Source organism: Talpa europaea (genome assembly GCF_964194135.1).
Source record: "Talpa europaea genome assembly, chromosome: 2".
In the NCBI taxonomy this organism is placed as follows: domain Eukaryota; kingdom Metazoa; phylum Chordata; class Mammalia; order Eulipotyphla; family Talpidae; genus Talpa; species Talpa europaea.
This window is the reverse complement of record NC_140068.1, coordinates 31,308,674-31,336,562: the sequence shown is the minus strand read 5'-3', so window position 1 is coordinate 31,336,562 and position 27,889 is coordinate 31,308,674. Positions and strand designations below refer to the sequence as shown.

Below are 27,889 nucleotides of genomic sequence, written 5' to 3'. Positions count from 1 at the left end.
TCGCTCAACTGCTGCACCACCAGGGGAGGCCCATGATACTCTTTTTTTAAAAGTAAAGCTAGTGTGAAATATTATTATTGTGACCATGTAGTATGCTTTTTAAAGATTGACTAATGAGAAATTTCTACATTAGAACGGAAATTTTTGCAGAGAAAAGAACTTGAAGATTTCTAAAATCAGCTTAGTTGGCTTATTACTCTGCTAAAGTTTTTCCTGATTGGACCCAAATATCAATGCATTAATCCAGCAATTGGTATGTTTTAGATGAATGAAATCATTACATAGAGATGTCATTACATAAGTATACAAAATATTTTGTTCAAAATTTTTCTAAGGAAAACTTAAAATACTATATCATTTATGCACTTTATTTTGTGCTTTTTGTGAGTGTGTGTTGCCATTATATTTATATATAAGTACTTTTATAAATAATTTATTTAAATAATGTGTTTTATATATCTAAAACAATATTCTTTCAGAACATTAATAGCAAATAATTCAAATAAGATAACCCAGTCAAGACATTGCTATATCTTACTTGAGACATTGAATTGCAAACATGTACTTTTTCACATTAACTTTAAAGACAGATATTGTAAAATTTTCTTTTACTTATCCCTTATTAGAGCAGAAAAACCCTGCAAAGTGGTTGACAGTTCTGAAATCCAAAGATGATAATCTGCTTTAAAATGTTAAAAGAGTTCAATAAGCACCAGGAACTACATTTGGAGGACTTTAATTTTGCAAGGATGTAATTTTGGATATAATACTAGTATATCCCATCTAACATACAGGGGTCATACAAAGTACTCTGAGAGATTATGACAAAGTTTATTATTTTACTGATGTAAGTGGCTTTGTATTGAAAATAAAAATCTTGATCTGTTTATTCAATACTAAATGATAATGGATAAAATAGAGGGTGGCATTTTGGTATGAGATGGAACCAAATTGTCTGGAACCTGTGGTTTTATGATGAGACTTTGGACAAATCCTCACTGGCCTTCTGAAAATCTTCCCTGGTGGCTGACATTTCTGTGGTTCTTGTAGGGCATCATCCTCCACACTTCTGACAGCAGGCAGTTCTTTCCTAAAGATGCCATGACAAATGAAAAGGAATTGTTCAGGTGACTTTAGGAAGGACACAGACAGGATTGCTGCTTAAAACTCACATTTGCCTCCTTGCCAGAAAAGCATGCATGCTTCCAAAGGACTTGAATTCTTTACTCAATTTATACATCTCTGCTGCTCTGTAATTCACTTTGTGCAAAGAAATTCCACAGTAGAATGACTTTTAATGATATTTTCAATTTTAAATAATCACCATAAAAATTTCAAGGCAGGTATTCAGGCGTATTGGTTAAGTAAAATGATCTAGCAGATCAGAGACTTTGTTTAATGTAAAAATGAGAGGGAGAGAGAGAGAGAGGTTTGAGCCAAACTGGCTGCACAAATGTTCTGTAATTGTGCTCACTGCTCCACATGGAGACTGCAGACACAGAGTAAAGCTTGTGATTTCATGACCTTGGATATGAGCATTGAAGCCACAGCGAAGGCACATCCTATGGTACAGTTTAAGGCAATGGCAACTCAGATGACTAATAATCATCTTAATGTAAACATGAAGGTAAAGATTAGCCCTTGATGGTGAGTCAGTTAATAATAATTCCTGTTCTTTTCCACTTGTGCACCAAGGCTTGGCTCTGCAGTGCACATGAAAATTTTATAATTTCCTTTTAACAAATGATCTAAAGGAAAACTGTCAAGGGTGAAGCTATATGGTTATTTGTACCAGGTTTTTTCTTTCCTTTCCTTCTCAAAGTGTTTGAGAAAGATGCTTTCATACCATTTAATTCTTTGGTTTCTACAACTGCTTCACATTCTTCAATTAAGTGCCTGAAGGAAGCAATGGTGATTGAAAAATGTACAACTCTATGAACACTCAAAAACAGATTCCTAAAATGGCTTATCACACTTAGATTACAGAATATAAACCATTTTATCTCACCCCACCAAAAATTTAATAGTTTAACCACACGACTCAGTTTATTAAAGCTGAAGAAGAAATATGAGAAACAGAGTCAGGGAGGAAATTCTGTGGTCTGTATATGTGAAAGAGGTGTGTTAATCTCCACAAAAAGCTGTGTGAACAGGTGATTCCTTCATAATGAACATTATCAGGAAAGTGATAAAAAGGATTAAAGTAGTAAGGAAAATTTAGCTACCTATTACAGTGCAGTATAGAATCTTCTGATGTCATTTTCCTCTATGTCTTTTCTGCTTCTCTCCTAAACTATCTGCCATGTATTTATGAGTGAGATAGAGATTAGAGTCATTGACTAGCCTAGTGTGTACATTTAGTAATGAAATGTCTTAATTGCAATAATACACGAAACTGACCTGTTTGATTTTTATTTTTCTTTGTTCCTATACTTGCATAGTTCATATATTTTCTTTTTTTATTTAAATATTTTATTTTATATAATTCTTACATCTTTTTTCATCTTTGTACAATGTATGCATTTTCATTTTGGTTATATTCCCCATACACTTGCATCCCCCGCTTATTTTGACTCTAGTCCTTCCTTTCCCCCCCTCTCCCCCCAGTAGTGTGTCTCTGGTTTATAGTTGATTGTTGATTTTGATTTTTACTTTGTATTGATTAGTCTTTTTCCTGATCTCTTATTTATGTTTTCTAAATCCCTGCTATGAGTGAGACCATTCGGTATTTTTCTTTTTCTTTCTGACTTATTTCACTGAGCATGATCCCTTCTAGCTCCATCCATGTTGCTGCAAACTGCATGTGTTTATCTTTTTTGATTGCTGAGTAATATTCCATTCTGTATATGTACCACATCTTCTTGATCCAGTCATCTATATTTGGGCATTTGGGTTGGTGAGGTTGTGGAGAAAAAGGAACTCTCCTGCACTGCTGGTGGGAGTGCAAACTGGTCCAACCACTATGGAGAGCTGTGTGGAGATTTCTTGAACTACTAAACATAGAGCTTCCATATGATCCAGCAATTCCACTCCTAGGTATTTACCCAAATGACACAGAAACAGTAATTCCGAAGGGCACCTGCACCCCTATGTTCATATATTTTATTGATAGAAAATTCGGTGTAAATTTTTATTTCAATTTCATTACCAAATAATGGGAATGCAATATAAAAACAATGCATCTATAGCAACAAATGAGCATGTAGATTATGTAATTTTTCCACATTATTTTCATAAATGGTTTAGAGATTAATATTGTATATAGATATTCTAAAAGATCCCATAATGTGTTACTCCCTGGGTTGACATTTTAATAGATGTCACTTTGTAGGCAAGTGCCTTTGAGCATTAAATGTGACTATTTGATTAGTAGTTTTGAGAATTCCTCATATGAATAATCTTATTTTTCTGTTGTATTATTCTAGGTAATGATTATTCCCTTTCTCATCTATAAATAGAGAGAAATGGGAACCAACGTTAGCTATTAACTGGGTTGAGTTACTTTGAAAAGAGGTCTGCTAATTTTTATTTAATAATTTATAATATATAATTCTATATTATATAATCTGTGGTAATAATGCATAGCAGTTAGAAGGAAACCATATATGGTCATTTACCTATTAGCTTCATCAATGGGAAAATTAAATAATTTTTGAGTAGTAATAACTAGGAAAAAATGAGTGGTCTTCTAGTTGTAAGTAAAAACATATTCATTAGATGCATTTTTTGTTAATTACTCAGGCTGAAATTATACCGTAGCACTTTCTTTTTCTTTAGAAATAAAAAAATAGATTTATAGAGCATGAAGGAGTAACCTCGGAATTATTTTACACTTAAAACAACAAAATGTGTTTTTATTTAACTCTTTGAGATTAAAAGTGCTGCAACATATTTCTCTGCTTTCATTATATTATCAGAAATTTATTTAGTTGAACATAGCCTGAAGCAATTAATTTTACCTAGTGATAATGTATGTTTCAAGAATGAACACATTTAATAGCAACTTCAAGAAAATTGTCACATTTTAATAACTGTAATAGTTGCTTCTGAGATCTAGATATAAATTTTATTTAAAAATTTTGGTTTATAAAAAATCATATAAGATTGTGGCCTATTTAAACTATGGGGAGTAAAATTGCTCTCTTGTGAATATAATAGATGGGAGGAAAATAAAACCTATCATAAACTATAGACAATAGGGAACAAATACTTAAAACCGGATGTGAGTGCTGTGTTGAATAATATACTATTTGAAACTATCCCAATTTTATTCCTTCAATAAAAAACGAATTATTCATTTAAAGAGGTATCTGATATTTGGATATTTGTTGCTCAATGAAATCAATGCTTATATAATTTTTTTTTTTTTAAAGAGGCATGTGTTTTTTTTATTTATTTATTCATTTGTTTTTGTTTATACATGCACTGGGTACAGTCAGAAGCGCGGGAGGGTGAGAGAATTCACCAGAGCCAGAGCGGGGAGCAGAGCAGGTAGAAGGACCAAAGTACACTGCTGAGGGGAGCAGCGGGCGGCAGGAGAGGTCTGCGCACCATGTGGGACCCTCCTGCGGTGGCCGGGGAGCAGCCGGGGATCGAACCGGCGCCTCAGAGGCTGCGGGCAGCTTCGCAACCCAGCGCTCAACCGCTGCGCCACCGGGGAGGCCCTGCTTATATAAAAATTTGCTGTTATTGTTTCATATGCAAAAATGTTCACTATTAAGGGAAATCTGTTGTGAGCAGTTTTTCTTTGAATTACTGTTCTTTAAAAAGTAAAAATATAGGGCCTCCCCTGGTGGCGCAGGTGGTTGAGCGCTGCGCTGTAAAGCTGTCCACAGCCTCTGCAGCACCAGTTCGATCCAGCAGGTGAGAGTCCCACATGGCGCAGAAGACCTCTCCTGTCGTGCCTGCTGCTCCCCTCAGCAGTGTATTTCATCAGTCTGCCTGTTCTGTTCCCCTCTCTGTCTCTGGTGAATCTGGCTTGTACCCTGGTTCTTGTATAAATAAATAAATAAATCTTTTTTAAAAAGTAAAAATATATATGCAGTTAATAAACTAATAAACAAATTCCCCTCTGATAATGGATTTAAGACTAAATTCAGCAAATATTAAGATGATTGTTATTATGCTTTTTCTCATTGCTTAGTTTAATAAAACTTCAATTAACTATTCCTAACTAATTGAAAATAGTTTCATTTCCCAGTATCAAAGTAGGTTTTGCTTTAGAATATAGGATAAAATGTTCTACATGCTATTAAGTATTAAATATAATACAATTTTTCCCTATTTAGAAATGAACCAACCTATTATAATTTGATCAAACTATCACAGCCTTTCTTCTCTTGTTTTCTTTAAAAGTATCATGAATTAAACTACTTATTTTCTTACTTCTTCAGTTGTCTTTTCTTTCCTAAATTTCTCAACTTCCTTTTAATGCCCCTAAAGTGAGGACTATGGATTATAAACCTCTCTATCTCTCAGTCTATATTCTTTCACTTGAAAGTGGCAGCAATTGTCATAATCTGAACGATCATCACTACATATGTGTACCACATTTATATATTCTGTCCTGACCTTGTTGCTACATTAAAATCTCACATCTCCAACTTTCTGCTAGTGTCATGTCAATTCCATTGTCACCTAAAATTCAACATGTCCAGATGGATTCACCATCATCCCCACAGAATCCAACCTCTTTAAGTCAATCTTTAGAGAAGAAAAAAAAAAAAAAGGCAACATTCAGCTTGCAAAATGAATGAGAGAAAAAATGATGGGGGACTACAAAAATCTATATATATAAACTGATCATGAAATGAAGCAAGAAATATGTTTGTATGATTTTATGTGTGTGTGTGTGTTGTAAACTTTGTTCATTAATAAGTTAAAGGTAATAAAGACCTGCTGAGGCAATGAAGCTCTAAGAAGGTAATTATCTCAAAGACACAAGCTGACTTTTTGAAGACGCTGTAGCCTGTAGGAATTTTTTGTTTCTGGCTGGAGCATGAGGCTAAGAATCCAGGTTTTGAACCCACTGAAGGCTATTTCTAGGATATGTAACTCAGCATATCTTTGAAGAGAGACCTCAAGCACATGGATAATTTTTCTGTTAGGGCATGTGGTGAATTCTGTAAAAGTCTAAAATTATAAATAGAATGACTGAAAGAGAGAGTGAAAAAATTTATGGTGGGCTTGCAAAATGGAAATTAAAATAGGAGAGGCAATCTACAGAATAAACTATAATTAACTCCGAACAACAAATATTTGAATACATGGGTCCTCACCTCATGTCATGGATTTTTTTCAATAAATATCAATGCATGAATGCATGAATACTTGTAAGTAAATATAAATTAACTTTTCACAGTTTTTTTCAATTTCTGGTATCTAGTGCCAGTAATACATATAATATTTATAATGATTTGTATCGTATAAAATAAGACTGATGTAGGTACTGACAAAAATACCTGTCTTAGAAACAAACAACATAAATTTATGGTATCTATAAATACATGTAATACTATAAATGTATTTTCCTTATGATTAATGATTTTTTATTCTTATTAACTTACTTTATTGTAAAAAATCAATATATAATAGCACTACAAAATCTGCGTTAATTGTTTTTGATATCGGTAAGGTTTGTGATCAACAGTAAGGTATTAGTTAAGTTTGGAGGAGTCAAAGTTTATATATAGACTTTTGACTGTGGGAGTAAGAGGCAGTGATGTAAACTTGTAGCTGATAAACACAAAGAGTAAGCAAGTGTCTATGGATATGTGCATTAACCATAGCTAGAGTTAAAATTCAGGCTTAACTCAACACAGTCCTTGATTGAAATAAGCTTATAAGTCATCAATTCATCTGTCAGTTGAGATAAAAGGAAAACATCTAAGAGAAAGAAGTCACTATTAGATTTTTACATTTTACATATGCGCGTGGTATTAAGCAACTGGAAATTCATACACATGTTCAAAGAGAGAACCTTGTTACTGAAGAGAACAACGAGAAAGAAACACAATTGAGTCAGACCAATTGACAGTTTAGCTATTGTAAATAATTGATAAAGACTTTAAACAGTTACATTAAGGAATATAATTGTATGAACTGAAGGAGCTAGCATATTAAAAGATGGATTTATCCTGGGAGTTGGGATATATAAGTTGGGATATATAATGGTTAAATGGAAATTCCAGAACTCAGAAGTGTATTTAAAATAAATCCATGAGGTGTGCTTGACACTAGACTTAAAAAATTAGAAGACGAGATTGTAGTACTGGTGGATGGGTGAAAAGAAAATAACAAAACTGAAGCCCATAGAAAATTTAACAAATGCAAGAGGGAGAGAATAAAAGTATGTAAAAGAATGTCAGAAATATGTGGCACTCTGTTACAGTTTTAATAATGATAGTAATAGAATTCATAGAACTAGAGGAAAGATAGAATGGGACAAAAGAAGAAACAGAAATGGTGACAGAATTTTCTAAAGCTAAATATACCAGCCAACATATGCAAGAAGACTTTCAAATTTCAATTGGAATTAATAATAAGAAAATTATATCCATGTATAGACTAGTATGACTGAGCAAAAATCCAGAAGAAAAATCTTTAAAACTGCTAAAAATCAAATACCATTGTCTTCAAAGAACAACAGAAAGAGTGATGATTGCATTTTAACTGAAACAGTAAAACTAATAAAAGGCAGTTGAATGATATCTTTAAAATTCTTTAAATGTGACAATCTAGAATCCCATTGTTTTGAGTTAGTGTCATAAATGGATACTGAATCTTGGCATATGCTTTCGTTGTATTGCTTGATATGATCATATGGTTTTTATCTTTCCTTATTGATATGATGAATTGCGTTGTTGACCTGAAGCTGTTGAACTATCCTTGCATCCCTGGACTAGATCTCATTTGGTCATGACATGATAATTTAATGTATTATTGAACTGGTTTGCTGAGATTTTATTGAGGGTCTGCCTGTATGTTCATTAGGGAGACTGGTCTGTATTGTATTTTTTTGTAATGTTGTTGTCTGCTTTTGGTATCAGGGGAATGTTAGTCTTGTAAAATGTATTCAGAAGCATTGTTTCTTTCTCAGTTTATTTTTGTCAAGTTCGAGAAAGACATCATTTTGTCTTTGATGACATCATTTTCATTAGTGAGTCCTTTCATTAGGATTCACTAATGAAACCATGTGGCCTGGGATTTTAGGGTTTTTTTTTTGAAATTTGATTACTGTTTCAAATAATTTGTTTGTAATTGGTTTGTTCAGGTTTTCTATTTCTTTCTGATTCAGTCTCCAATAGTTGTATACTTCCAAATCCATTTCTTCCAGATTTTGTAATTTGTTAGCATAAAGATGTTCAAAGTGGTCTCTTATGATCCTTTATTTCTGAATGTCTATTGTAACTCTCATCTTTCATTTCTGATTCTGTTTTTTAGTGTTTTCTCCCTTTTTCATACTGAGTCTGTCTAGGGACCTTTTATTTTGTTTATCTTTTTGAGAACCAAATTTTGGTTATTGATCAGCAGCCCTATCATCTCTGTGCCAAATCCCTTACCACAGCCTCCAGATTTTTCTCTCTAGCCAAATGCTATATGGTGAAGCATGGATCTTCTCTGGATCTCTTCTCTGTAGTCTAAGTGGTCTCTGATGTCTAAGGGGTGCTTCAGCTTCACCCTCTAATGAAACGTTCTTGGTATAGTGTCCATCTACTCTACTGTTAGATGTTCTGCTTAAAAGTGAAACAAGGATCACTCCATCTTAGTGATCTCTCTCTCCCCAGGAGGAAGATTTTTAAACTTCCTATTATGTAACCTCTCTAAGCCTGAAGTTCTTTTTTTTTTTATACAATAGTTGGGGTACAGGCCAGAAGCACTGGAGGGTGAGAGGATTCACTAGACAGAGTGGGGAGCAGAACAGGCAGGCAGACCCAAAGCACTGCTGAGGGGAGCAGCAGGTGCGACAGGAGAGGTCTGCTGTGCCATGTGGGTATCTTTCTGGCTGGCCAGGAATTGAACCCGTGCTGCAGAGGCTGTGGACAACTTCACAGCGCTGTGCTCAGGGAAGGCCCTAAGCCTGAAGTTCTTTATCTATGAATTGAGGATCAAAGTAAAACATGGCCTAGTAGTCAAAGGGGGTCACACAGACAGTGTGAGATTAGAAAGTACTTTGCACTTACAAAATCATGGGGAAATGAAGGAAAGAGGTGCTTAGAGTAAAGCATATGAACTTAGATAGAGAAGAAATGCTGAAAAATCAATCATCTATATTTATATATCCAGAAGCCAGTAAAGGAGAATACATAAATCCCTAAAAATTGAATACTGAAATGATGAAGATGAAAGCCAAATTCAATGAATAAACAATGGAGCAAAAAATCAATAAATCCAAGTTGTTTCTTTAAAAAATATTAATAAAATTGACTGTCTTATCAAGAGAAATCAGGGGGAAATTAATAACATATTTTGCTAATATCACTGATTAGATAGTGAGAGTGTATGTTAAAAACAAGGTTAAGACAATATATTTCACCATTAGGATAAAATGGAAAATATTTTGGAAAACACACCTTTACATAAATTAAAAAAACTGAATACTCTTATGTATTGTGTAATTGAATCATTAATAAGAATCTTTTGATTTAAAAAAAATACCAAACAATAACATATTTCATGTCCACATGGCTTCACTAGCAAATTCTTACAAAGTACAACATTTGAGAATGTTGTACTAATAGTCTTAAATAAACTAAAAAAATGAACAATGCCTCCCATCTCATCCTTGAGGCCTCTAAATATTGAGACCTCATCCCCCTCTAAATATTCCCATGGATATCAAGAACATCACTCTTTCATTTGTAGGACTTAAAAGTGTGTAGGTGTTAAAAGGAGCACCTGCCATATGGAAGAGTCACCTTGAGTACATTTGCAAATCTTGAGCTTGAGCAAGCGTCATTTCTGCTGGATGATTCTTAGACATCATGCATGTAAATTGTTGCTAATGGTCTTCCCAGAGACCAATGAGGGCAGATGACTAAAGCTGCTCTCTACAATAGCAGAATGTTCCCAGGTACTGACTTAGTTCCCTTGAGTTTCCATGCTGCTGGCAAAGTTCAGTGACAGCATCAGATAATGACTCAGCTATTCTCCACATTGTCCAGGATCTACTGCTCATTCAAAGGCACACCTTGACCCACTACAATTCTTCCTACTTTGTTATCTCTAGGAATGAACTTTCGTGGTCTTACCTGTTCTTGTCCCAGTTGTCACTAAGAAATAACCTATGTGTTGTTTTCAAACCTAAGCTTTCTTTTTATTTACCCTTTATTTTCTCTTATATATTGAAGCTTTGGTTTCAAAGCTACTATTTCTTATTTGGATTTTGAAAGTTTCTTTTGGAATTGAAAAAAAAATCAAGCACTAACTAACCATTTATTTTTATATTGCTACTAAAACAATGGGAATTCTACTTGAAGTAATGAGGATGTCACTGGCTTATTAGGGAAAGTTTATAAAAGGTAAGTATGGAGGGCCTCCCCTGGTGGCGCAGCAGTTGAGTGCTGGGCTGCAAGGCTGCCCACAGCCTCTGCAGCGCTGGGTCGTTCCCTGGCCACTGGCGAGGGTCCCACAAAAAAATAAATAAATAGATAGATAGATAAATAAATAAAACTTTTTAAATAAATAAATAAATGAAAGGTAAGTATGGAAAATAAAAACACAGAAATTAGTATTCTGATAGCATACTATTGGGAATAAAAAGAAAGCCAACACAAATATGATCTAAACAATTAATATTCTCATTTGTCTCCAAAACTAAGTTTTTAGATATCACCCTATACCAGTAATTTTTATTCTATGCCCAAATTAAAACCACTGTACCCTATAGGTTTATTATTTAAAAAGTCTTATAAAAATGCAAGAATGTGTTTGCATTGAGTTGCATGGCTTTAAATTTAGAACCATTTGAAATTAAAAAAAAAAAATTGAAGACCACTACAATTTTTTGAAAACCTTGGAATAATTGGTCCAGATTAGAATGATCTGATATTCAGAGGACCCCTAGATCCTGAAACTATGTCCATTTATGTCCTGAGAATTGTATCTAATTTATCATGGTCCACCCAACCCCTTGTGTGTTCCCAGTCTAGGATAACCTGTTGAAAAATACCCCCTTCTCTATAAACTGTCATCCTAACATGACCCCTGGAATTCATTTGGAAACTAAATTGAAATTGACAGTTGCCAAAATAGCTGTGGAGGGCAGAATGTGGATTTCTTTGGAGATTCAATACTCAGGGACAATTAATGCATCATTGAACTATGGAAAATTATATAAAAATATAACTCAATGATATTAAATAGTGAAATAAATCATATTTTTCTGCTTCTAGCCTCCAGAGTTATTTGACCAGAAAAAGCAAACAAGTAGCTTAGGTCATGCCTTCTTTCTTATTGTTGCAAGTCTACTCTATTCTGTCCTGTACTTAAAATTCACATTGGAAATGCTGTTGAGCCTTTGGATTAGTAGTTTAGTACACAGTAGGTAACCAGGGAGCAATGTTCAGTAAATACTGTTATTAGGTGTAAAGCAATACACAGAAAATGAGACTATTTAAATATCTTTCCTGATTGAGAATTGAAGAAAGTTTTAAATCTTAATATTACAACATAGTACTTAAAGTGTCACTGCCCCTCCTCTTTAAAGATTCATTTTCAACATTTAATGAAGCAAAATGTGCATACAGCCTGATGCGACCAGAAAACCAACTTAGAAGGGTAAAAAAAGGAGGAAGACTAATAAACAGCCATTTATAGAATATAATTAGTTTTATTTTTTTCTTCATTAGTGCATGTAACCTGCTAGAGGAATGAACCTAATGGTAATTGCAGGACTCCAGGGCTTTCACACTCACAGGTAGTATAAAATGTAAAACTGAAGTAATTAGGAAGTATTTAAAATGATGGCATATTTTCTATAGTGTAGAAATGGAGCATTTTATAGTGAAATAGCTGCATCGGTACCACTGGGACACTCTGTTCCTTTTCCATGCTGACAGAAAAATCTCTCTTGACAGATCCTCAACTCTTTTATTTGAATCATAAGTGAGAATGCGTTTGGTGCTCTCAATTAGTCCCGAGAGGGGAACCAATACCACACAATTTGGCACACTCTGCATTTGCTCCTGAAGAGAGCTGTAGCTAGCTTTGCATTAGGAAGGTCTCCGACCTCCCCTCTGGGGACATCCTATGCACTGGATTCACCAGGCAGTCTGCAGAATGAATGGACTAGAGCATTTGCGCTCTGATTTTATGAGCACTAAAATGAATCCATTAAACATTTTGTATACCCAGCCCCCCACTACTGACTTTTTCGCATATTTATTTAGTATGTTAACGGTGGTATCATAGTGAGCAAATAATGAGCTCAATTCTTCTTGGATTTTTTTTTTCTTTGCTTCCTGTTTCCTTCTCACTGGAAATAGATAGCTGAAAATATTGCCAAATAGTCAAGTCATTAGAACTCTGGGTATTTTTACCTCTTTAGGTGATTTCTCAAAAGATATAAAGCCAGAAACACAGTTTTGAAAACAAAGGGCAGAATATTATTTATAAAGAATGGGTGTGAATGCTCCATGGAAAAAATAAAGTCTTAATTGCTCATTGTAAAGGTCAGGAAGACACAGTGCAGGTTTTCTGATCTAGCAGACCGGGTAAAGGAGGAGTCAGAGTCCTCAGTCGCTTTTGCAGGTCTTTTATTGGGGTTCACCAAGCATATGGCAGGCAGGGGTGCTGGGGGGCTGGGAGGCTGGCAGGCCTCCCAGCCCCCAGCAAGTCTTCACTCTATCCTGGTTCTCCGGCCTTCTCTCGGCTTCTTCTTCTGCTTCTCTAGCTTCTCTCTCAGCTTCTCTTTGGCTTCTGTTTTGGCTTCTGCCGTTGTCTCTGTGACGCCGCCCTTAAAAGCCCAGTCTCAGCCAGGTGAATCCCATCTACCTATGCCCACACCCCACTCCAGGTGCCCGCCATCAGGCATGCATTCAGGACCGCAAGGATCCATCATCTGTCCTGATGGCGGGAGGGCAGAAAAGCCTGACATTTTTTCCTTACCCTGCACTCATGAAATAATGCAGAGTATTCACTGCAGTTTTGTAATACTAGAAAGATGTAACCTCATGGCCTATGATTAATTCCATCATGTATTAAGGATATAAGTTATATCTTTTTAAGGTTTTCTTTAGAAAAGTGAAAAAACACACATTTGTAAATTTAATTCATAAGGATTATAACATTTTCTAGATTTAAACTACTTTCCTAGTATAAGCGTTTATTTTCTGAATGATTTTATTCTCTTAAGCATTGCATAAGATCAAAAATCTCTCTATAGGGGCACAAGTAACATGATCCCATTTGGAAAACATTATCAAACAGTTAGGCTAAAATGCAAATGAAACATAAACACTTGTATTTTTCCTGACAACTGTGGAATTACTAAATATGAGGACATATGAAGATTTTTGAAAGGAGGGGGAATATAATTGCACATTCAGATAAAAGGACAAACTAGGATAGTTTGGATGATACGTTTATTTCTACTACAAAAAACTCAACAAAATAATGTAAATGAACATATATGCAGTATTATTAATGTAAGAAATATGGCTTCAGGTTTTCATAATCTCACAAAATATCTTGTCATTGAAATAAATATTTAACCACATTCTTGGCCAATTCAAGTTATTTTCTCCACAATGTGTTAAAAGCAAAATCAAGATGAAGAGACAGTACTTTGAGCATCATGTGCTGTCTGTCTGTGACATCTATCACCTCCTCAGATCTCCAGGGTCTGTTCGATCTGCCTTTATTTTTCCTGAAGCTGTCCACTTACTCATCGAGGTTACCCTTCCCAGAGAAAGAAAAGTGAATCTTTTAATCTCACTCAGCTGTCCTCAGGAATTTTAATGATTTTTTGTTTGTTTATCTTAATTGATAAACAGGCTTAAATGAGAGGAAACTCAATTTTATTTCATTCTGAAATGTTCTCTTTAAGAAAACATACTTACAGCTTTGAAAAATGCTAAAAAAATATTACAGGGATAAACAAAATCTCCACTTGTGAATTGACATTTAATTTTCCTGTGATTTTGTAGTATTAACATGTTTATGTGTCAAAATTAGATATATCAAAATTACTGGAACATGCTATTCTCTATTACTATTCTTTTTTAAAAAGGAGATTTATTTATTTATGGATGCAAGAACTGAGGTACAGGCCAGAGGAGCAGGGGTGGAGAGGAATCACCAGAGACAGAGTGAGGGGAACAGAACAGGCAGACTAACTGAAATACACTGATGAGGAGAGCAGTAGGCAAGACAGGAAAGGTCTGCTGCACCATATGGGTAGTTCACTGGCCAGCTGGGTATCGAACTCATGCTGCAGAGGTTGCGGATAACTTCACAGTGCTGTGCTTAACCAAGCCCTTGCACCATCAGTGAGGCCCAATTCTTCATTACTATTCTAATTTTCATTCAGTTTTCTGTTTTTCTCTATCTTGTTACTATGCTTCACTAAAAAACTAAATAATCTTTGTTAAATATATTTAAATATTATATATTTATATAAATATTAATTTTTGTATTTGAACAATTTTCTGGAAATGTCTGAAATGTGGACATTATTCTAAGCATAATGAAACTGAGTAAGGTAAAAATGATAGCTAATTTCTATTTATAAAATATCACCATGACTACTGTGAAAATATTCTTTTGGGGTCAAGAATAGCAAAAGGAAAATCAGTATGGATTCTTTTGCATCTAAATTATAGATGTTTTGACTTGGGCTGAGGAGATTGCAGCAGAATTAGTGAAAAGTATTTATGTTGATGCCATTTAGATTGTATCTAGTTATAGTCTCAGCATCATGTGAAATTAAGGGAACAGTATTAGCAATGTTCTGAAATGCAAGATGTAGTAAGAGAATGATCTAGCTCACTTCTGGACTTGTAGCTGAGCCACTAGAAGAATCAGGTGCATCTATTTACTAAGCCGGGGCTAGACAGAGAGCAGATTTGGGAAAGAAGGTATACGTGTACCGAACCAGTTGCTCTCTTTTGTTCATACTGTATATGATATACTGTAGGGTAAGGAAAAATGTCAGGCTTTTCTGCCCTCCCGCCATCAGGATAGATGATGGATCCTTGTGGTCCTGAATGCATGCCTGATGGCGGCACCTGGAATAGGGTGTGGGCAGAGGTAGATGGGATTCACCTGGGCTGAGACTGGGCTTTTAAGGGCGGCATCACGGGGACGCCAGCAGCAGCCGAAGCCGAAAGAGAAGCCAAGAGAGAAGCAGAGAAGAAGAAGCAGAAAAGAAGAAGCAGAAAAGAAGAAGCAGAAGCAGAGAATGCCAGAGAGCCCAGATAGAGTGAAGATTTGCTGGGGGCTGGGAGGACTGCCAGCCTCCCAGCCCCCCAGAATCCCTGCCTGCCACATACCTGCTGAACCCCAATAAAAGACCTGCAAATACCCACTAAGGACTCTGACTCCTCCTTTACCCGGTCTGCTGGATCAGAAAACCTGCACCGTGTCCAGTCCTGCCCTTACATATACTAACTATTTTAAGCAGTGTTGTCAAGTAGATAGTAGTGTAGGAGAGTCTTGCATTAAAAAGTGGTTTTGACTGGTAGACATAGACTCAAATCATTAGTATATAAATGGAGTGTCACCTGAAAAAATGTGATCTCTTTGGAAGACACAGAGAGAAAAGAAGAGCTGAGAGGATTCTGTAACTTTGAAGAAAAGTTTGGAAGAAAAGGATCCAGAAAAGGAAAATTAAGGAAGATTGTACTGTGAAGTGGGAAGAAAGTCAGGAGACTATCATGTTCTATAGGTTAAGTTAAAAAGACAAAGTGGAGAAATGATAAATTGTGACAAGAATGAAGATTGGAAAAGGTAATATTAAATATGGTAAAGTGGAAGTTAGTCAACTTTGAAAACATTAAACAGTTATTTAATGGAGAAATAATAAGAGAAAGCTTTATGAAATGAGCTGAGCTGTGAAAATGAAGGTAGTAAAGGTAACTTCTTCAAGGAATGTTGCTGTAAGAAGCAGAGGAGTAAGACTGTAGCAAAATACAGCAATTCAGAGGATTGTTTTGTTGTTATTGTTGAGTGCAAATATTGCAGTATGAGTATATGTTGATGGATACAGTCTAGTGACAGGGAGAAACTGAAGGTATAGGAGCGATGTTCTTGCATAGAGAGAGTATGGAATCTGATGCCGAAATATCAGAACAAGGACCGTGTATCGACTGCAAGAGAAATTGCAGAACCGGTGGATAGAGATGGGGGAAGACATAGATTTCGTGGTGAGACAATGAAGGAATTTACTTTTAATTAATTCAATGTACTTCAGTAAAATAAAGGGGGAAAGTCATCAATTTGAGTGTTAAAAGGGTAAAGAGACAGAGTTTGGAAAAAATGGGAAAAGTGTATGTGAATGGAGAGAGCATGAGAATGGTCTTGTCATTGATTTTCTATTAGTGATCCAAATGTGCTTAGTCATCAGTGTGGTTGCCAAGTGTTACTTATGACCAATGAATCTCACAGATGTGTGCTTGTTAGGCCGAGCAGCAATGCTGTAAGTCATCACAGCTATTTGCCAGTAACTGCTACTGCATTAGCATCAGGCTTTTTTGAGCCAATTAAGCAAATTAGACTTTGAGAACTGACTATGGACCAAGCTTATTTAGCATTAATTTTCTGTATCGTTTCCTTGTGTACAAGGTTTTTACTATTGTTTGTTTTTAAACAATTAAGAAGCAATTTTAAAGTGTCCTTCTTCACAGGTTAATTAGAAATTGAGACAAATTGTTATGTGTAAAGATGTAAAAACATAACATATGTTCGGGAAAATTATTTGTTAACAACCTGTAGATCCAGTAGTAAGACCATAGTAAATCAATTATGATGTATAAGTAGCTTATTTTACATTCCTTTGAAAATCAGGAAAATAGCATTTAAACTATATTTTAAAAGATATACTTAGGCAGGTATTTAACACAAAATGTCCTGCAATGCACTGTCTGAAAGGACTTTTTTCAGATCCGAAGACCCTTCATGCCTCTTCGCATTAGAGATTCCTTTCCAAAGTGCCTCCTTCTGCAGTTCCTCAACCTTCCTGGAACATTTTTGTCTTCCTTCCTTATTATGTGTTACTCTTTTCCCAGAGTCCTGTTTCTAAGACTTTCTCATGTCCCACAACTCCTTTTTATGTAGGTCTCCAGTTAAAGACCCCTTCTTCAAAGAGATCTCAAATTCTTTGGTCTAAAATGTCTGCTACATCCTTCACATCTGTCACCCATATTTCTTCTAATTATAGCATACTCCTATGTTACTTTTCACCTTTATGTGCTTACTTGTTAATGTCTATCCTTTCTGGGAAAACAGTAGCTTTGCTTTCTCATCCTTATATCCTTATCATTGAGAATAGTGCCAATTGATGCTCACTGTATTTTTGTTACACAAAGAATTTGATGGCTTGGTTAATTTAATTAATTAATTAATTGAATGTGTGCTTCATTAAAATTAATTAATAAAGTATAACATTATATGATATAGCTATATTTTAAATATGCAGTTAAATATACAAAGAAAACCAGCATAGACTATGCTGCAGGTGAAGGTGCACGCCAGAAAAAATATTGGGATAGATCACATGAAAATCAGAAAAGTTGCCCCTTCATTCTGCCAGAATAATTATATTCTCCTTTGTTTCTAAATATCCGTTTGAAAGAAGATATGGTTGATACCATCATCATCTCCTAGAAGTGAAAGGAATACAAAATTCAGGAAGAAAAGGGAAGACATTTTCTAAATGAAGAGCAAAGAGATTTCTAGTCATGAAAAACACCTTCACAGATGAGTGTGACTCCCAGACTTCCATCAAGAACCCAATTATTAAAAACTCTAACCTAGTGTCATCTTAAATTTTATCTAGACCCTAACAGCTGTATTAAGCCTTTGTTCTTGACTTATTATATACAGAGTCCTAAGAGACATAACATCAGAATGTGCCTGTGCATAGCTTACACCGCAGTGGAAGGTAGACTGTAAGGGGACATTCTGATTGTATGAAGCAGGAAAGTCTGTAGGAACAATGAGTAGTTTTGAGAACTAAAGTGTTTGATGCAGAAAATTGAAAATTCTGAGTTCCCTAATTGAAGAAATAGGACTGATTTAAAGAAAAATGTACAGGGTCTCCCTGGTGACACAGGTGTTAAAGTCTCAGTGCTATCAAGCTATCACTAGCCACTGTGGCATGAGTTCCATCCCCAGCCAGGGAGGTGACCCACATGGCACAGCAGACCTCTCCTGTCTCACCTGCTGCACCCCTCAGCAGTGTATTTCAGTCAGTCTGCCTATTCGGCTCCCCACTCTGTCTCTGGTGAGTCCTCTCACCCCCACACCTCTGGTCTACAAATTCTTGTATTCTAAAATAAATAAAACTTTAAAAAAAAGAAAAAAGGTACAAAATCACAACTGACTAAAACTGACCTTGCTAAATCTCGTATGTTATATTACTTCCTTCTAGCCACATGTAAAGAAATTAAAAAATGATTCCTTTTGATCTAAATGTGATTAAATGAAATTTGTGAAACAGCTGCTTGGTGAGATAATTGTAATAAACTTGAGTTAATAATTTTACAGTAAATAGCATAGGTTATTTTTGAATGATTGTTTATTTTTCTGTTTGAATAAGGCAAATGTTTTATTTTTTAAAAATGGTCAAGGGCTCAGCATCTAGAACCCCATACAGTGAAATACATTAGTACATTAAAAGATTGACTTAATATCTCCTACAAGGAGCATTAGTCCTGAAAGTATATACCATATTTCTCCAAAACAAATTTAATTTGATCCATATTTCCAAATGTAAAATTTTTCTCTCTTTATTAAATCAGAGGACATAGGACAAGAATTTACTTACTCATGTAAGTGCCTTCGTTTAAGCCTACCTCATACTTAAAAACCTCTTCACATGCAGCCCCTTTTGCCCAACAAAATGCAAGACAGAATAATATAGTGCTTCCTGGAACCATGTTTATTTGACTTATTTTTTAGTATTGGTAAATATAATTTATCTTCCTTTGATTTTTCAGTCCTTCATAGGAAAATGACATAAAAATCCATGCTATTAATGATGTTTGTTTTATCTAGAGGTGTCCTAATTTATAAAGAGAAAACATTTTGCCTTTAAAATGGATCTGTTGGTTAAATTTGGCCATCCTTCCTTACAAATTAACTTCTTTATCAACAGATTGTTCTCAGTGAAGGAAATTTGGTTTTGTCAGCACTATTGATGGATGCCTGGTAAACAACATTATATTATGTCATCCATTTATTATGGGTTTTGGAATACAAATAAAGTTTTCTGATCTGTGGAGCAGCAAAATGTTGCTTTAGCAGGAATTGTATATCATTTTTTCTAGATGGAAGAAATACAGTACTAGTAAAAATGAATGTTGATCATTGTCAGTATATTCTTTAACATTGAACATTTTAGGTTTTTTAAAATTGTGTTTTTAATTGATTTAATTGGTTTACAACACTGTATATGATGTAGGGATATAGGCTCACACCTTTTTATCCAGCAATTGTATTCAAGTCCTTCAATTTTAATTAGCCATTGAAAATGACTCCATTTCATTTGTCTAGATAAACTTGATGGTCTTACGAATAACATTTTATAACAATGTACAGTGTAATAAATCCCAACATATAGTAAATAGCCTAAAGAAATATAACACTGGATATTTTGAAATAATATTGCCTAATCATCAGATCTTAATATGTATCATTGTGACCCTTCCTTTCTTTCCTCCTTTTTCCTTTCTTTTAGTCAATATTTTTGAGTGTCAATTATGTGCCCTGACCAAGGGTTATGATACTGAACAGCCAGATTCAGGTTTTCTGCTCATATTTTCTAAAGCCTTATGGAGAATAGGAATAATTAAAAACATAGCTGTAATGATGTGTGATGAGTATAAAATAGAGCAGGTACAAGATGGAAATAGCATTGGGACCTCACTGAAATCCAGAAAAAATTCTAAGATTTCCTGCCATGAAACTCCAGAATCCTGTTTGTTACAGATATGGACTTCCAGGGCCTCTAGAATCTCAATAGAGAAGAGTTATATCTACTTGATTGAAGCCTGCCATGTTTAACAAGGATATTTTCTAGTAGGTATTATGTGAACCAGAAACTGAGTGAAATTTCAGTCCCTTTGGAGATGCTGGGCACCAATGTGACTTCTTATTCCTGTAGCAGTTCCACTTCCATAAGGGACACCCAGCCACACTACTCACAATAAATGCAGAAAGATTTTTTTCGTTCATCACCAGTCCTCTTGCACTAGCACTAGCATGCTCCTGGTTAGAAATGGAAATGGCAAGGCAATTGCAATTTGGACTGTAGTACTGAAGATCTGTGGGTTTTAAAGTTCTGTTTAGTTACAAAATGATGAAGTGATAAGCGTCTCCAACCAGGAATACATACTGTGAAGAAGTGAGGCCCTCATGAAGTGAGAGTGCTTTTGAATCCCTCACTGGGAAGAATGAGATCCTTCATGAACCCAGCTGCAGCTGAGTCACTCTAAGTACAAGTTACAGGGAAGAAAACTGGTAACCGGGCTAATGGAATTCCCCTCAAGGTAAATTCTAGAGTGCAGTGGGGAAGGCCAAAGCCTCTGGTCTGATTGCTAGCATGGGGGTGGGAGTAAACACTGATTCAATACTGAAAGCAATATTTCAGCCTGGTGTAAATTCCTCATGCATTAATAGGCTCAAGACGTAAACAATATGGCATCTACCAAACGTTATATGAGGAGGCTGTATTCAGAATATCTACATTTCACCACCTCTGCAATCCACCTTCTCCAATTGCTCTCTTTCCAGCCTCACATAATGTGGGGTCAGCAATCCCATATCCTTTGCTGACCACGGGGCATTGAACTGGGTTCCTGCTGGTCTGCTCTGACAGGTCTCCTGTCAGGAACTAAGAAAAGGACTGCAGGTATTAGTCATCTGCTCTAAATCTCAGGAGACTTGACTCTTTTGTGTTTCATGTCTTTTGGCTTCTAAATTTAGTCAATGACAGGAATTCTTAAGATTGGTGGAAAATTGATAAAAGATGTGAGAAACCAGATATGTATTTTCCTCTTTCTTTGTGCCATAGATCTTGGCCATGACATACACTCTATGTTCTGCTCGATCCATATGCTGTCATTCCAGATTCTAACAGTGGTCTCCAGTCATGGATCTCATCAGCACTGCCTCTACTCTCTGTCTTTAGCCTAAGATTTGAGAATATTTTCTACTGTAACTGGTTTTCATCAGCATCCTCAATTTGTTTTTCAGTTTTTTTCATCATGTATGCAATCAATTCCCTGATTTATAAATTTACTTCCAAATTCAGAGAGTGCTTTTTATTTTTTCCAGTTGGCCTCTCTAACCCTAGCTGCTAAGACTTTGTATGAGTGAAAATAATGACATAGCAGTTCTGTGTAGTAAAGGTAGATATTACTTATAGACTTAGAGAAAGTATAGAAGTATGAAAGCTTAGGTCTATGATTAAGAATCTGTACTATATCTGATTATTATTTCCAAGAGAAAATACCTCTAACAGAAAAAATATGACAGATATCCTTTTCAAAATTTCATCTAGTCCAATGTCAGACATACAATGTCACTTCCATGTCAGGAAAGATGTTATGAAAAGGAGTTGCCTTATCTTTGTGTTTATGATTGTAGTCCCCTTGTGAAATCCTTCAAGACTACTTCTTACCAGAGACTGGTAAGTCTTCCCAGAGACTAGAATATATCAGAGTGAGTGTAATCATTGTTAATCTGACTTTTTAAGCTTTAGGAAAATAAAACTTCTGTAAGAATATGCTAGAATTTTTACTGATTTTACCAAAAGGAACAGTAGGATATCAGGTAATGGAAGGAAGATTTATTTTTCATTTTATATATCTTTTGAATCTACTTTTAGATGTTTTACTACATGCACTTATTACATTTGTAATAATGTTGCAAGAAAGAAATGATAAGAATTCTGTCCCATTGTTTGGTGTTTCATGCAAAGATGCTCAAAAGCAGAGTGCAGTTACTGTAGCTATTTCTGTCTCTTTGAGTACGTGACAGCTGAGTTATGACTGCAACTCACCTGTGAGGTGTTACCTTCTCCTTGTTCACTCAGGTTTAAAACTTCCTTAAGAAGTAACTACAGACTTGTCAAGCAGCTGAGGGTGAAAGAATTCCTCCCACAGCCCAACACATGTAAAACTATTAGAACATTTGAGCAACAAGATGACAAGATATTTCCAAGGGGCTACATTTTTTAGATCACTCCCTTGTGTCTGGATTTAAACTATAGAAACCATTCTCACTAATGGAAACAGAAATAATATGTGTAATTTCAGAAAATGGATTTATAAGAATCAAGTATGGTGTCTAGTCTCTTGCTCCTTCTACTGACAATGTGGACAAAATGATGAGGTTCTAGGGAGACTAATAAAACCACAAGCCAGAAGGAGTCAGTGTCATTCAATGGAGCAGTGACTGGCGCATTAAGTATCCTTTCAGGAAGTTTGTGAACTCAAAGCTTTCTTTAACACTGAAGAGAAAATCACTGATATTAGTCAAGGTGACTCATATAATGAAATAAGTGAACAATTGGGAGGTCTGCATAATTCTGCAAACCTACACTCTCCAAATGGCCAACCCATGATGTCACAAATCATTTGGGGTAATATATCCACAAATGTGTAAAATACACCAGTGGATTTTAATGTAAATAGTATGAAAGTTCATTGATATGGTACAGATTCCTCACTGCAACTAATATTAAAAAAAACTACCTCCTGCTGATTCTGGATAGAACTTTAAAGAATACCCACTCTCATTGGAAATATTCACAAATATCTGAAAGAACAATGACACTGCTCTTCCCTGTATTTAGTACATTTCATTGTGAGATTACGTTTTTTTGTTTTGTTTTTATTTATTTATTTATACAAGCACTGGGTACAATCAGAAGCGCAGGAGGGTGAGAGAATTCACCAGAGCCAGAGCAGGGAGCAGAGCAGGCAGAAGGACCAAAGTACACTGCTGAGGGGAGCAGCGGACGGCAGGAGAGGTCTGTGTGCCATGAGGGACCCTTCTGAGGTGGCAGGGGAGCAGCCGGGGAGCGAACCTGCGCCGCAGAGGCCGCGGGCAGCTTCGCAACCCAGCGCTCAACCGCTGCGCCACCGGGGAGACCCGTGAGATTACGTTTTAAAAAATATATTGCAACAAAAATATTTCACAAGAGATTAAATAAAGAAGCAGATAAGTCGAGTGGTAGTTTGTCAGACATTAAAGAGCTGAGGTTGAAAGAATTCCTCCTTCAGCCTAGCACACGTAGAACTATGATATTAGAGCATTTGAGCAACAAGATGACAAAAATTACAAAAATGTCCTCCCTGAAATTTTTGTTTGGGAAAATATAACTATTTTCAAACTATATTTATCTTAACATGTAGTGCGTTTAATATAACTTTAAGATAAATTAATTCATATTTTTAATTTTCTCAGTTTTTTTAAAGATTTATTTATTTATGCATACAAGAACTGGGGTATAGGCCAGAGGTGCAGGTGGTGAGAGGATTCACCAGAGACAGAATGGGGAACAGAACAGGCAGACTGACTGAAATACACTGCTGAGAGAAGCAGTGGGCAAGACAGGAGAGGTCTGCCATGCCATGTGGGTTGCTCCTTGGCCAGTGGGGGATCGAACTTGTGCTGCAGTGGCTGGCAGTAGTTTGATAGCGATGTCTTTAACCCCTGTGCCACCAGGGAGGCCCAATTTTTGTTTTTAACTTATTTTTCTTTATTGAGGAAACACTGGTTTACAGCACTGTATGTGTTTAGGGGACTAGCTAAGTGCATACCTCTTCAGATGTACCAAAGTTCCCATTGTCTTTTACCACACACCATTGAGTTCCCTCCTCACTTTGCTCCTTTCTCTTCTCATCCTCCCACTCTAGTTGCCTCAATTCTGCAATTATGACTAGGATTTGTTTTGGTTTAGTTTTTTTCTATTCCTTTGTTTTATTTTTCTATTTTTCACATGTGAGTGAAATAGTTGAGTAGTTTTCTTTCTCCTCACTTATTTCACTAAGCATAATCTCCTCCAGTTCCAGCCATGTTGTTGCAAATGTCAAGATTTCATCTTTTTTTTATATAATGAGTTGTAATCTATTGTGCATTTATATCACATCTTCTTAATCCCACTCTTCTGTTGTTAACACTTAGGATGTTTCCATAACTTGCCCATTGTAAATAGTACTGCAAGGAATACAGGCGTGCTTGTATTTTTTTTTTTTTTTTGAGTTACTGGTTTTGCATTCTTTGGGTAGATATCTAGGAGTTGAATTGCTGAATCATAAGGTAGATCTATTTTTTTAATATATTGAGGAACTTCCTTACTCTTTTCCATATGTGTTAAAACAGTCTACAGTCCTGCAGTCTCCACACTCTGTCAATATTTGTTGTTGCTATTTGTTTTGTTTGTTTGGCCTTTTTTTGTTTTGCTTTTTATGTGGGCTATTCTCATGGAAGTGATGTCATGATATCTCATTGTTGATTTGGTTTGCATTTTCCTGATGATGAGTTATGCTGAACATTTATCCATATACCATCTATATGTCTTATTTGGAAAAGTGTCTGTTTCCTACTTTTTGATTGGGTTCTTTGTTTCCTTTTTGTTGAATTGTGTGAGTGTATGAAATTATGAATTATAGATCTTGGATATCAGGCCTTTGTCAGATGTATGATGTGCAAATATTTTCTCCCATTCAGTAGGGTGTCAGTTTTAATAATAGTTTCTTTCACTATACAGAATTTTTTCAAGTTATAATTTCTATACCTCTAAATATTGATAATCTAACATAGGTAAATAAGCAATTTAGGGTCCTCAATAATATCTAAAAATATAAGTAGACTTTTATATAAAAAATGTTGAGAACCACTTTATAAAAGAAAGCCACCTGCTAATTAGGAACTGGTATGTTGCAAGAAATAAACTTTATTTAGTTTGATGAATTATGTATTTCGTAGTCTATCACTTAACAATATACTAACTAACGCGTGCTTTTTGGGTATCAACCATGTACATAAGAGTGAGCTGTCATACATTTAACTGAAGCACACAGTGATAAAAACTTAAATATCCTCTCAGATATCATTAAAGGGAGTAATTTGACCAGTTGCTGAATAATAAAGATTAGTAAAGATTAGCCAAATAGAAAAGTTTTTTTTTTTTTTTTTTTTTTTTTTTTTTTTTTTTAGAAAAGGTTTTGAAAACTTTTAAAAGCCCTAGTTGCTTGTATTCTTTAGGGAAGAAAAATAATTTAATGTCTCCTTAACACTGGTCAGGAATCTTCATCTGTAAATGTTACTTTTAAGCCAGACAAGAGTATTTGCATATGTTAACATTTTCATTATTTGATACTAAGCTTCTCAGTGCTTTAATAAGAAAGCACACATTTTGTGTTTATCACCTAACTGTAAGGCAATGAAAATATGTCTTCTCCTTTTTCTTCAGACACATCAAATTAATTGATCACTTTATTTGTAGTAATAAATAGTACAACCAAAATGGTGTATTTGAATTTAGAAGTTATCTTGGACTGTACATAGCTTTTAGAACAATATTTCTTTTTTTTTCTCTTTGTCAGATTTATGATTGAGGAAATGCAGTTACCTAATTCCTTCTGCTGCATTCATATAAAATGTATAAGACAAATGCCTTACTGTAATCCTATATCTAATCAATATATTATTTAAAAGACTACTGTCTGTGGAAAGAGGAAAGAGTCATTTATGTTGTTTATATCCTTGATGCATGCTTCCTCTCCAAGAAGAAAAAGAAAAAATTAACTTATGGGCAATCCATTTTTATTCACTTTCCAACTTTTCTTTCTCTATCAGTTGTAACTGAAATCATCAGCAGACAGGCACCTGGCCAAATTGATATATATGTGGGCTGAAACTCTGCTCTATCTGTAGGGCCCAGGCCCATGCTGGAACAGTTCTGTGAAATGTGCTCATTGCTTAGAAGATTCATCTTGAGAGTCCCTGATAGTTCTTGTCCACTGCACTCAAGATCCACAACACTGAAGTTGTTCATGACATACAAGTCTCTGTCATAACGTCATAGCTAATTGCAGAAAATGCAATGTAAATCAGAGATTTGGGCATGATGAAGAGCTTTCTTTCTCCTTAACAGTATCCCACGTAGAGAATAAACAGAAGAAAATCTTGCCCTCATACCTATTAAAGGGATGAAAATATGCTATATAATGTATTGTCTCAAGGAGAGAAACAACATTTATTTCTGGTTACAAACCATAGATTTCTTTGTTTAAGTTCATATTGCCCACTTCAGCATACAGGTTTCCCCTGCTATTGGAAAGCTGAACATTTCTATGTGTTAACATTTAGTGGGTTATACTTTGGGCCTGGGAATGACATTACCACTAATTTATATGGAATATTTTTAGTATTAAAATTACTGAATCATCCTATATAGGGATGTTTTCCTTTCTGGTGGGCTGTAGGAAACCTGTATATGGAATGAATATTTTTTATCTTTAATCATTGTGAAAGAAATAGAGAAAGCAAAAAAAAAAAAAATAGTAAGATCTGTTTTCCATGGTATTATAATAGTTAATGGTTTTCTTGCAGTACCTGGAACTGCCCTAAGCAGCTTAGACATTTTACAGTTCATTAGTCTTCACCACAGTCAATGGGGCAAAAGCTATTTTTTCCCACATCTTACAGATAAGGAAACTGAAATCTAATAGTAATTTGCCTGATCTCTTTCAACCAGTTCTATCATTTCCCCAGTAGTATTGCTGTTTACCAATTCCAGAACATGGGATTCCACTAACTTCCCCCGCCCCAATTTCCTTTCCCTTCACAATCACCAAGTCATATAATTTTGCCTTCCTAATATTACTACAGATAATATTTGTTTCTACAGTTGCTAATGGATATATATCACCAATTCTTGAAAGATCCACATAAACTTTTCCAAATCTTTTTTCTGGCTATCAGACTGCCTCCAATCTATTTTTGACATTGGCAACAGGGTGATCTTTCTAAAAGGGCAAATCATATAAGGTCATTTAGCAGCTTGAAACACTTCGGTGACTCTGAGTTAACTACAGAATAAAATCAAACTCTCTCGTGTGCTCTACAGGCCTTCCACAGTTTGACCTCTGCCTGTGTCATTGTTTATCTCTCCCCACCTTCGCCCACCTGCTGAAGCTCTCAACCCTTGTCCTTCCACACTAGTCTCACGGGCATGTTCTGGCCACTGCATGCCCGCTGTTCCCGCTAACTTCTCTTAGTTAAATCCTATTTTCACACATTTGGCTCTAGTGCCAGTCTGCACAAAATCTTTTTGACTTTTGTCTCTCACATTTCACCTCTCTTCATTTTTAGCATTTATCATATAGTTGGTGTTCTGTGACTTTGCTTTTATTGTCTTATCTTCCAAATGTAAACTTTCAGTGAGAAATTTGGATAATCAACTAGTTTGGCTTCAAGTCTTGACCCTTCCAATTGCTACCTGAAAGCCCTTAAACAAGTTACTCTATTTCTCTGATTCTTAGTTACCTCATTAGTAAAATAGGAATATTAATTATGCCAGAAAATTAATGTAAAAGGATTTAATAGGAGTGACATTCTTAACTATCAAGCACTAAGCATTCAATAAACATGGACTATCAGTAGTAGCTATTCTCTGAGAACGTAATAAAAATCCATTTGTCCCAATAACAAACTT

The 27,889-nt window shown here is 35.3% G+C and overlaps 1 protein-coding gene across 3 annotated transcripts in view; it reads left to right on the top strand.

Moving 5' to 3' along the window:
• Positions 1-27,889, top strand: part of NKAIN2 (sodium/potassium transporting ATPase interacting 2) — a gene marked incomplete at both ends in the record, with an annotated part of 907,688 nt that overhangs the window by 485,394 nt on the left and 394,405 nt on the right. The window lies entirely within an intron of this gene.